The following is a 12,801-nucleotide window of genomic DNA, read 5'->3' as shown; positions in this document are numbered from 1 at the left end:
GACAGAGGAGGCTGAAATGCACGCTATCTAACGCAGACGGGCGTGAATTCTGGAACAGGATAAGTAGTGAATGGTAGCAAGAAAAGTATGCAGCTCCTCGAATACTTAACTTTTAATTATCCTTGTTGGTTTACAACATTCTTTATGAGACATTTCATACGATAACTATCAAACGATGTAAGGCTAATGGCGCCTTGCTAGGTCGTAGCCATTGACTTAGCTGAAGGCTATTCTAACTATCTGCTCGGCTAATGAGCGATGCTTCGTCCGTGTAGTCGCTAGCAAAGTCGTCCGTACAACTGGGGCGAGTGCTATTCCGTATCTCGAGACCTGCCTTGTGGTGGCGCTCGGTCTGCGTTCACACAGTGGCGACACGTGGGTCCGACATGTACTAAATGGACCGCGGCCGATTTAAACTACCACCTAGCAAGTATGGTGTCTGGTGGTGACACCACACACAATCTTGCAAATACTGCAGATTCAGGTTTTGGGTCCTCACCGTTTTCTCAAATAAGTCAAGACACATTTTCTGCTTGTCAAAATGTGAATGTTGCCGGTGCAAATTCACTGCCAAAAAGCACTGAGGAACATGTTTTAGACACCAGTGCATTGTTATTACAGTTAATGCAACAAATGGAACAAAGGCTACAAAAGTTAACACAATGGAACAAAATCTTCAAAAGTTAGACACAATGGAAGAAAATCTTCAAAAGTTAGACACAATGGAACAACACCAGAGACAAACACAGCAACAGTTAGACGCAATGGAACAAAAGCTTCAAACGTTAGACTCAGTGGAACATACGCTTGAACAAACACGTGAAGATTTAACTACTGAGTTACATAAAATCGAATCGAAAAGTCAAAAAGTCTGTAATGACGTAAAAACACAAATTTGTGAGCATTTCCAACCTATTCTTTCACGTCTTGAAAATGCATTACAGGATCACCTTGTTCATGAAAATCACACGTTGCAAGCTAAAACTGACTCAGTTGCATCTACCGATTCGGTTGCGCAACTTGCAAAAACTCAGGAAAACTTAAAGGACACAGTAGATACGATTTCAACACAAATAGACACTATGAAACTTGGTTCAGAAAAACACATTGAGGAAATCAGTTCACTATCGGAGAAAGTAGCCGAACTTTCGGATCTGTTCACTAACTTATCTACAAAGGTAGATGATGATCTGAATGACACAAGACCTGTAGCCTTCACTGACACAGAAGAGTATGAACAAATTAGAAAATTTAAACATAGTCAAATTCAAATTAATACGCAACACAAAAGAGAAATCCGGGAAGTACAAGATCAGTTGGCACAAATGATACATAAATTACAGTACATATTTCAGAGGAGACTCGCGCTCCAACTCGGGAAGAGGGACATAAAAATACGGAACAGCCACAAAATAAGAACACAGGGCACTTCGGAAATTATGAAAGAAATTGGCAAGGTACACCGAATTTTGAGATGGAACCGCCGAAACGACGTAACAATGACCGACATGCGACTCGCCGACATGATGATTTTGACTATAAGCTGTTTATTACTACACGTAAATTCAAAACATTTAAGAATTCTGGCAACGACATTCATCCACAAGCGTGGCTTCATCAATTCTCTCATTGTTTTCCTCCCAACTGGTCATTAGAGCACAGATTATAATTTATGTGTAGCTATTTAGAGAAATAACCAGCTGTAAGAATGCGATTGGTCATTCACGATTGTCACAGTGAAGGAGAATTTTATCATGCCTTCCTCTCAGCGTATTGGTCTCAAGCTACACAAGACCGAGTAAAACATAGCATCATAATGATGAAACATTTCGAACAATCTGAATTTTCCAGTCTTGTGAAATATTTTGAAGACATGTTACACAAGAATCAGTACCTGTCAAACCCATACAGCCCCTCAGAACTCATCCGCATTTGCTTAATCAAATTGCCTGAACATTTACGGCATATTATTTCGTCAGGACGTTGCAAAGACGACATTGAAGCTTTTCAGGGACTCTTACAAGAATTGGAAATTGACACTGACAATCGAGGGACGCGAAAACAGGAACACAACAATTACAGGCCACATCCGTCACAATTCCGCGATGAAAGAAACAATAACTGGACACAACAATGCTATGCTTACAACGCAAATCGTGACCAAAACAGACACCACCTGTATGACAACTGTTGGCAGGATAATAGTTACAGAGAAAGATCGCATTTCCGTAGTAATGAATTTGACAGAGAAATAATAGAAACAGACAATATGGCAACCAGAGCTATTATTATCACGGGAGACATAATAACTTCAGAAGCAACGGTCCACCGTGCAGTTACAGTTCCAGGAGAAATCCTCCACCACTTAACCGACAAGAAAGGAACTACAGGAACTACCGACATAACGACAGACAATATAATCATAACGACAGACCTGAATTTCATCAGAACTGGCGGGATTCAAACAGGGCTGGGCCCTCTCGACAAAGTGAATTTGTAGAAGTTAGATCTCCAAATCCCAATAACGATGCACGCCAACAAAGAGAAAGCAGACAATGACTCGCACCGCAGGCAGCCACGTGCGTCGGCTGGCTCAGAGAAAAATAACATAGACGCTAACCTTGAGAAAAATTTTAGCATTCCTTACCGATGTATACAACATGATAATTACTTTGAAGTTGAAACTCTGCGCACTAGAAAGGGCAAATGGTGGCACCACATTTCGCATGTCAAACCGTTTATTGAAAGATAAACTGCGTTTTAACTTTGTCTTTGCCATAAAACTTTTCACTTCACATTTCTAGTATGCTTTGTCAGACTTAAGAAACTGTTACCATGCAACAATGTTAGAAGCTAAATATCCAGTCAAGAACCAAGAGAACTTATTTAAACAGAAATTACGAATGGATTGTTATAGTAAAGAGACGACACAGTGTTGTTATTTGTACATTCTTGCTTGTTAGTTGCAAGATTACATAACGACTATCAGGCTTACATACTTAGAACATATACTGCTAATGAGATTTTAATGCAACATTTTGGTTTACTTGAAAAGATACTCTTTATTTGAAGTACATTCAGTGAGATTAAAGATGACTTAGCATTTCGTTTCTTTGATAACTACACGATTATATCACAATGCTACTAATATGTGACACAATTTACATTGTTGCTTTTGCGGTGTATCTGTTTTATATCTGCACAGTTTTTCTGTATTATTCTGGAAAGCAAAACATGTTTTAGTAGTAACTTTTGTGGTATAGCTACAATGTGACAGCCTTTTTCGTAGCACAACAATACGTTACAGTATAGTACTTTCTTGATCACGGTAATGTACATAATAACTACGACATCTATACGCATAGCATTTCACTTTTGTTTATCATGAGGTAAGTACATTGACTTCTGCAGCACTTAGTTTTCGGAGGACAACAACTACGACACTTCCACAGAGGTTATCTTACAGCAAGACGCACATTTAGCGCTACAGGACACGAATTTGAGTGATTAATTTTGTACTTAAATCATTTATTTTTAAAGATATTTGAAGTACAATGATATAAAGGTTTTCCATGATACTTTTCATTCCATTGCTGTAATCTGTAACACCTGAGGGTATAATTACATTAATCCTCAGGGGGGTACACGTTTACTTTGTGCACCAAGTGTATGGCAAACACAAGGAGCCCCAGCTAATATGGTATTTCCTTATACAACTTTACACATCGGTACCATATTTCTCTGACACAGAATTACACAGCTATTTGATTGTTTTAACAGAGAAGCAAACTTATTTTTACTACATCAGTGATGGATGTTTACGTAATTACACAGTTGGATAAATCAACACTTATGAAATTGTATTTTGTCTGTACTTTGTGAACAGTTCATATTTTTTCGGAACCATTGTGATAGAATGATGTATTTGGTATGGGATCATGATTTTTAAAGTACGTTTGAGGTAGATGACGCTATTGAAATGAGCAGAGAATTTTCTTTAGGTTTTGAAATTATTGGAGGAAGTTATGACGATTTTGAGATTTGACTGAGGTGTTATGATGTTATTATTACGATGACAATGTGTATTATGCTGTTGAGGTATGTTTATGATCAATCAGATGATGCTGTATGAGGAATTTGGTTATGCTCTGTATTTATTATGAGGAAATATTGAAGACGTGTTGATGAATATGTATATGTGTAATAAGGTAAGGAGTAATGAATAGTGGTTAGGGACTCTGACTTGTGAAAAAGGATGTTGGAAACCAAGAATCGTACTTTAAGAGTTATGATATGTGTGTAAATGTGTGAATGTATCACAATGCCGGCGAAAATTTTTTGGACACTGTTATACACTCCTGGAAATGGAAAAAAGAACACATTGACACCGGTGTGTCAGACCCACCATACTTGCGCCGGACACTGCGAGAGGGCTGTACAAGCAATGATCACACGCACGGCACAGCGGACACACCAGGAACCGTGGTGTTGGCCGTCGAATGGCGCTAGCTGCGCAGCATTTGTGCACCGCCGCCGTCAGTGTCAGCCAGTTTGCCGTGGCATACGGGGCTCCATCGCAGTCTTTAACACTGGTAGCGTGCCGCGACAGTGTGGACGTGAACCGTATGTGCAGTTGACGGACTTTGAGCGAGGGCGTATAGTGGGCATGCGGAAGGCAGGGTGGACGTACCGCCGAATTGCTCAACACGTGGGGCGTGAGGTCTCCACAGTACATCCATGTTGTCGCCAGTGGTCGGCGGAAGGTGCACGTGCCCGTCGACCTGGGACCGGACCGTAGCGACGCACGGATGCACGCCAAGACCGTAGGATCCTACGCAGTGCCGTAGGGGACCGCACCGCCACTTCCCAGCAAATTAGGGACACTGTTGCTCCTGGGGTATCGGCGAGGACCATTCGCAACCGTCTGCATGAAGCTGGGCTACGGTCCCGCACACCGTTAGGCCGTCTTCCGCTCACGCCCCAACATCATGCAGCCCGCCTCCAGTGGTGTCGCGACAGGCGTGAATGGAGGGACGAATGGAGACGTGTCGTCTTCAGCGATGAGAGTCGCTTCTGCCTTGGTGCCAATGGTGGTCGTATGCGTGTTTAGCGCCGTGCAGGTGAGCGCCACAATCAGGACTGCATACGACCAAGGCACACAGGGCCAACACCCGGCATCATGGTGTGGGGAGCAATCTCCTACACTGGCCGTACACCACTGGTGATCGTCGAGGGGACACTGAATAGTGCACGGTACATCCAAACCGTCATCGAACCCATCGTTCTAGCATTCCTAGAGCGGCAAGGGAACTTGCTGTTCCAACAGGACAATGCATGTCCGCATGTATCCCGTGCCACCCAACGTGCTCTAGAAGGTGTAAGTCAACTACCCTGGCCAGCAAGATCTCCGGATCTGTCCCCCATTGAGCATGTTTGGGACTGGATGAAGCGTCGTCTCACGCGGTCTGCACGTCCAGCACGAACGCTGGTCCAACTGAGGCGCCAGGTGGAAATGGCATGGCAAGCCATTCCACAGGACTACATCCAGCATCTCTACGATCGTCTCCATGGGAGAATAGCAGGCTGCATTGCTGCGAAAGGTGGATATACACTGTACTAGTGCCGACATTGTGCATGCTCTGTTGCCTGTGTCTATGTGCCTGTGGTTCTGTCAGTGTGATCATGTGATGTATCTGACCCCAGGAATGTGTCAATAAAGTTTCCCCTTCCTGGGACAATGAATTCACGGTGTTCTTATTTCAATTTCCAGGAGTGTGTTTATAGGATTTTGTTTCTACAGATTTGTAACCCAAATATTTCGATCTGTGAAATTTTATTTGTATCAAACTGTCACTGTAGCGGAAACTGATGTCGTAAATATTTCGGTAGGTCACTGTAAGCACCCAGCTGTGCAACAGTCACCTGGAAGAAAGCCATTAGTGTGTGCCTTTCAGAGACACAGGTGGAAAAAAAGAGGAGAGGCCATTAAGCTCGCTATTGACATTCCTTTCCAGAAAGCATTGCAAATACGACACGCTCATTACTTGGAAAGATTCGTACATCGGCACACCTGATTATGACAAGTGTCTTTCTATGAGAATTGAGAGAATTTCTACTAACTTATGAAATGCTTCATGACTACTGAATGATATTTTTATGCTTTACATTGTACATAGTTGCTTATTTTATTTGATATTTGTTTTCCAGGTGTGTTGCATCATTGGTTTTATAAAATAAAATTGTGAACGCTTTCTGTCAACAGATCTGTTAGATAATAATTTTATGATCCACATTCTTAAAAAAAAAAGTAGCACTTGGAAAGGAAAGAACAATAAGAAGGGACTAGAAACAGTAACTGCATACGTAATTTTCTTTTCAAGTTCTTGGTAATTTTTATGGTAGACTAAGTTGTGGTGCACCACTTTAATTAGATAGAAATTAAGATATGAATACACATTTCCCTTATCTGCATTGTTGTCTTTAGTGTAATATTTTTGTTGCTTGAGCTTTTTCATGTTTAGGTATAAGTTATAGCATTTGCTGCTGCTGTTTGTCTGGCATAGTGCTACTGAATTTCACTTTGTATTACTCTGTTAAGCCAGTTTTACTACTGATTTATTTTTCTTATTTGCTGCATATTGCCTTATATTAGTTGTAATGTTGCGTTTGCTTTGCTAATTTATATTATTTGCTGCTTGCTTTGTCAGTTTGCATTTTTTGTCATTGCTGTTTGTGTTAATTGTTTTGTACTGCTGCATTGCCTTGTCCCTTAATATATATATCTGAGCTCAGTAGATTTAAGTTGGCTTAAGAGGGGGTAGACTATATAAGAAACTGACTATGGAGAATAGGGAAAGAATGCATTGAGAAGTTATATGAAAAAGATTTGGGCCAAAATGAGTATTGTACAATGAGAAATAATTATTTTGAAAGAAATATGAATGGAATACAGAAAGGAGGTATAGGTAGGACTTTTTGGGAATAATGACGAATGAAGGTAGATCCCCAAGAAAAAAAAAGTTTTGTTTGCAAGATACTGCAGTAAAACAAACCCTGTCCTTTCCTTTTCTGTTATTCTGCTATGTGTTTGTGTACCCTTGTGTATTTGTGTTCTTACTGTCTTTATGTGTTTATCTGATGAGAGTTATGTTGTAGAATTTTTCTAATACTATGTTATTTACTTTGTAAACATGTTTAGACATTATTTACTCTGTTCTGTTTTAATGCTCATGTGTGAAATTAATGTTTCAAAAACTATTCTCATTATTTTATATATTTACTTATGTCACAATTCCTGTAACACTGATGTACATGTTTATTTCTATTATTTTGTAAAGCCTATTTTACTATGAATGTTACCTGTATTGTTATGTTCTTTAATGATGTATTTTGTACCTTTGTTATTGTATTCTCATGTTATAAAATTGTAATTGACACCAGTTTATCAAATTAAGTAACTTGTAAGCATTCAATTCACTGAACATATTTCTGTTGGTCATAGTATATGCACAATATTTAACAAAAAGAGGACTGTTAGTGTTTGCACATATGTTAATGATTCAGGAAGGGACTGGATAACAGCATTGCCGGTTCTAAGGACATTTCAAAAAAATTTTTGTGAGTGCACAAGTGGTGGTTCATGGACTTGCTATATTGTCCACAAGACTCTTCGATGGTGATTGTGCACCTGCACAGTCGCAACGGACAGCTGCTAGCCATCTCTACAAGGACTATAGTGGGTCTACACCTTTGATGACTCACCAATACCGTTATTTCTACAAGGACTGCACTGGGTCTGCACCTCTGGTGGCCCACCAATACCGTAATCTCTACCAGGACCACAGTTGGTGTGCTCTGTGATGACCTACCAATATTCTTCAAAACTTCGACTGACTCTGTGGTGGGTTTGCTTTGTTGTGGCCCATTACCTGTCTGCATGTCAAGAGTCAGCACTGTCTTTCTGTTGGAAGGACAACACTACTTCTTCAAGACTGCATGAAAATCCACTACTTCCGTGTGCATTTTCTTATACTGCTCAGACTTTGAGAAAAACACTGCAATTTTACTGTGATGAATGATCAGGTCTGTCTTTATGGACTGTGAGAAAATTTGAGCTCTCGACCAACACTGTATCAATACGTGTGTGCATTTGATTTCTTTGTTTTTGTAATTATGATTATGAAAAATTTTTTCAAATCTGTATTGGCTAGTGCCCAAAACAATTTGTAAAATTTTTTGTGGGGAGCATGGGGGCTATGTAAGTAGGCTGTTTAGGTTTTCTTATTGGTAACGCCACGTAGTGCTCTGTATGAAAATCACTAGCTGTGCTGTGTGCAGTCTGTGGCTAGTTTGCATTGTTGTCTGCCATTGTAGTGTTGGGCAGCTGGATGTGAACAGCGCGTAGCGTTGCGCAGTTGGAGGTGAGCCGCCAGCAGTGGTGGATGTGGGGAAGTGAGATGGCGGATTTTTGAGAGCGAATGATCTGGACGTGTGTCCATCAGAGACAGTACATTTGTAAGACGGGATGTCATGAACTGATACATATAATATTACTTCTGAACAGTATTAAGGTAAATACATTGTTTGTTCTCTATCAAAATATTTCTTTTGCTAACTGTGCCTATCAGTAGTTAGTGCCTTCAGTAGTTTGAATCTTTTATTTAGCTGGCAGTAGTGGCGCTCGCTGTATCGCAGTAGTTCGAGTAACGAAGATTTTTGTGAGGTAAGTGATTTGTGAAACGTATAGGTTAATGTTAGTCAAGGCCATTCTTTTGTAGGGATTATTGAAAGTCTGATTGCGTTGCGCTAAAAAATATTGTGTGTCAGTTTGAGCACAGTCATGTACAATTTTTCTAAGGGGGACGTTTCACCTCCACGCCAGAGTCATGCTTATGACATACTCTCCAGTTCTTTGTAGATTTGACTCCAATTTGTTTTCACTGAAATAACACCGTAAACTCTCTCAAATTGTGCAGATTCATTTCGTTTTCTCCTCCCATTCTAAGAGCTTCACGTCTTTTTTTGTGACGTATCGCATTAAAGTGAGGAGTACTCTGTTACAGAATAATGTATAGAAGAAGAAGAATATGAATTACTATTACCATGTTTATTTTTACGGTTTTTATATATGCTGTTTGAAAGTGAAAAATCTGCGGTATAGTTTCTACGGAAAGAGCACCTACTAATACTTTGATACAGAGTTGCCGGCCGGTGTGGCCGTGCGGTTCTAGGCGCTTCAGTCCGGAACCGAGTGACTGCTACGGTCGCAAGTTCGAATCCTGCCTCGGGAATGGATGTGTGTGATGTCCTTAGGTTAGTTAGGATTAAGTAGATCTAAGTTCTAGGGGACTGATAACCGCAGATGTTAAGTCCCATAGTGCTCAGATCCATTTGAACCATTTGATACAAAGTTTTCTACCCACATTGAGGACAGGAGGAACTGATAAACAGTTTTTAACGGAATCAGCCTGGGTATGTTGTGGATTACACGTCTAAAGAAGATCGGTAATGTTGTGCAGTACTATAATCGTTGAATCAGGATAAAACCCAGACATTATATGTCAACTGTCCTATGAGACGAAGCGTTACGGAGTTTTTTCAGGGCAAATAATTTGACTGGGTCTTGAAACTAAACACATCATACAAGAACAATGTACCGAGAAGCAGAGTCTAACACTACATTACATAGTCCTACTAACAGTCACTCTTTTTGTGCACCATTCGCGGGTGGAACAGGAGGTGAGATGTAGATGTAGATGTACAGGTAGTACAAGTTGTACTACCTGTCCCGGCGTAACATCAAGCCCCATCGCGTCGGCCTGGAACGATACAGCAGAGAAGGCTGTGAGACGACGTCAGCCAATAGAACGCTGTCTAGGACGACACCACGACAGAAGCGGTCCCTATACGAACAGAATACGAGCGCCGCTCCAGCTAGCCGTGGCCGCACTAAAAGAGACTCACTAGAAGACGAACCGTGATTTGTGAACAGTATTATTTCTTTCCAGAATGAGATTATCACTCTGCAGCGGAGTGTGCGCTGATATGAAACTTCCTGGCAGATTAAAACTGTGTGCCCGACCGAGACTCGAACTCGGGACCTTTGCCTTTCGCGGGCAAGTGCTCTACCAACTGAGCTACCGAAGCACGACTCACGCCCGGTACTCACAGTTAAGCCATGTCTCCGCAATATCCTTTCTTTCAGGAGTGCTAGTTCTGTAAGGTTCGCAGGAGAGCTTCTGTAAAGTTTGGAAGGTAGGAGACGAGGTACCGGCAGAAGTAAAGCTGTGAGGACGGAGCGTGAGTCGTGCTTCGGTAGCTCAGTTGGTAGAGCACTTGCCCGCGAAAGGCAAAGTTCCCGAGTTCGAGTCTCGGTCGGGCACACAGTTTTAATCTGCCAGGAAGTTTCAGTATTATTTCTTGATGGAAATTGTATATAGGCCTATCGAAGGACATTGATTATTTGCATGTTGCCAATTGCTTGCAACATGTCTTTGTAAAAAGGTAAAGTAAAGTACTGTCAATTTAATTTACTGTAAGAAACTCCATTAATATGATTTCCTTGAACTATTGTCTCGCTATCCAATAAACAGCTTCCTAGGCACCCTATATTAGACGACACTACCATTCATCGAAATTGTACCACTGGGCTCCATCAGCTCAACTAATTCGTCTTTATGCTGTAGAAACATCTACTGCTACTCCCCACTCCAGCGTATCTCTCCACTCTCTTTCAGCGTCGGCTGGTGACGTTCCTCCCTTTTTTCCGACTTGTAGATCTCGTGAGGTGTGATCAGTCGGGTTTCTTGATGTAGATAATGTCAGACCCTCTGATCCACACATTCTTGGTCATTTTGAACTGCATCTGATTTTCACCACGACTAGTTTCATTGAAACATCACCATAACACTATCCTGCCTTATCCAAAGACGCATGCACACAGATACGCTGATATCGATGGTGTACTGTCTAGCGTAAGCTTTTTGACTATCAGGTAACCCAATATGAGAATTGTCACATGGGAAGCAACGGCCAATCAAACACTTGCTGTGAGAATACACTACTGGCCATTAAAATTGCTACACCAAGAAGAAATGCAGATGATACTAGAACTGACATGTGATTACATTTTCATGCAATTTGGGTGTATAGATCTTGGGAAATCAGTACCCAGAACAACCACCTCTGGCCGTAATAACGGCCTTGATACGCCTGGGCATTGAGTCAAACAGAGCTTGCATGGCGAGTACAGGTACAGCTGCCCATGCAGCTTCAACACGATACCACAGTTCATCAAGGGTAGTGACTGGCGTATTGTGACGAGCCAGTTGCTCGGCCACCATTGACTACAAGTTTTCAATTGGTGAGATATCTGGAGAATGTGCTGGTCAGGGCAGCAGTCGAACATTTTCCGTATCCAGAAAGGCCCGTACAGGACCTGCAACATGCGCTCGTGCATTATCCTGCTGAAATGTAAGATTTCGCAGGGAGGTATGAAGGGTAGAGCCACGGGTCGTAACACATCTGAAATGTAACGTCCACTGTTCAAATTGCCGTCAATGTGAACAAGAGGTAACCGAGACGTGTAACCAATGGCACCCCATACTATCACGCCGGGTGATACGCCAGTATAGCGATGACGAATACACGCTTCCAATGTGAGTTCACCGCGATGTCGCCAAACACGGATGCGACCATCATGATGCTGTAAACAGAACCTGGATTCACCCGAAAAAATGACGTTTTGCCATTCGTGCACCCAGGTTCGTCGTTGAGTACACTATCGCGGGCGCTCCTGGCTGTGATGCAGCGTCAAGGGTAACCGCAGCCATGGTCTCCGAGCTGATAGTCCATGCTGCTGCAAATGTTCGTGCAGATGGTTGTTGTCTTGCAAACGTCCCCATCTGTTGACTCATGGATCGAGACGTGGCTGCACGATCCGTAACAGCCATGCGGATAAGATGGCTGTCATCTCGACTGCTAGCGATACGAGGCCGTTGGAATCCAGCACGGCGTTCCGTATTACCCTCCTGAACCCACCGATTCCATATTCTGCTAACAGTCATTGGATCTCGACCAACGCGAGCAGCAATGTCGCGATACGATAAACCGAATCGCGATAGGCTACAATCCGATCTTTATCAAAGTCGGAAACGTGATGGTACGCATTTCTCCTCCGTACACGAGGCATCACAACAACGTTTCACCAGGCAACGCCGGTCAACTGTTGTTTGTGTATGAGAAATCGGTTGGAAACTTTCCTCATGTCGGCACCGGCACCAACCTTGTGTGAATGCTCTGAAAAGCTAATCATTTGCATATCACAGCGTCTTCATGTCTGTTAAATTTTAGCGTCTGTAGCACGTCATCTTCGTGGTGTAGCAATTTTAATGGCCAGTAGTGTAAGTTTTGAACTTGGCATGGCGGAAGCTACTCTCGTCTCTTGCCTAGGTTTGCCTGACCCTGCGGCCATCGGTTGCTGTTTCATTTCATGTTGTTGCTAATCTTTTGGTGTGGTCACTACATGTGCTGACTTGGATTGGGTACCCATTGCTAATCGGCCGCATTCATGTAGGACGAAGTTAATCTTCGGAAGTCACAGAGACACACAGTAAAACTTTATATTTACTTGGCATTCTGAATGGAATCGGAACTCAGTTCCTTGTGGAGGGGTTTCAGTCGTGTGTCCATATGGACCGAAATATTCTTGCATTCCATTGCTGTCCATGATTTATTTATTTACACGTCAAGTACCGTAGGACCAAATTGAGGAACAAATCTCCAAGGCCATGGAAAGTAACA

The sequence above is a fragment of the Schistocerca americana genome, chromosome 3, assembly GCF_021461395.2.
Source record: "Schistocerca americana isolate TAMUIC-IGC-003095 chromosome 3, iqSchAmer2.1, whole genome shotgun sequence".
In the NCBI taxonomy this organism is placed as follows: domain Eukaryota; kingdom Metazoa; phylum Arthropoda; class Insecta; order Orthoptera; family Acrididae; genus Schistocerca; species Schistocerca americana.
Note: the sequence above shows the minus strand (reverse complement) of the source record.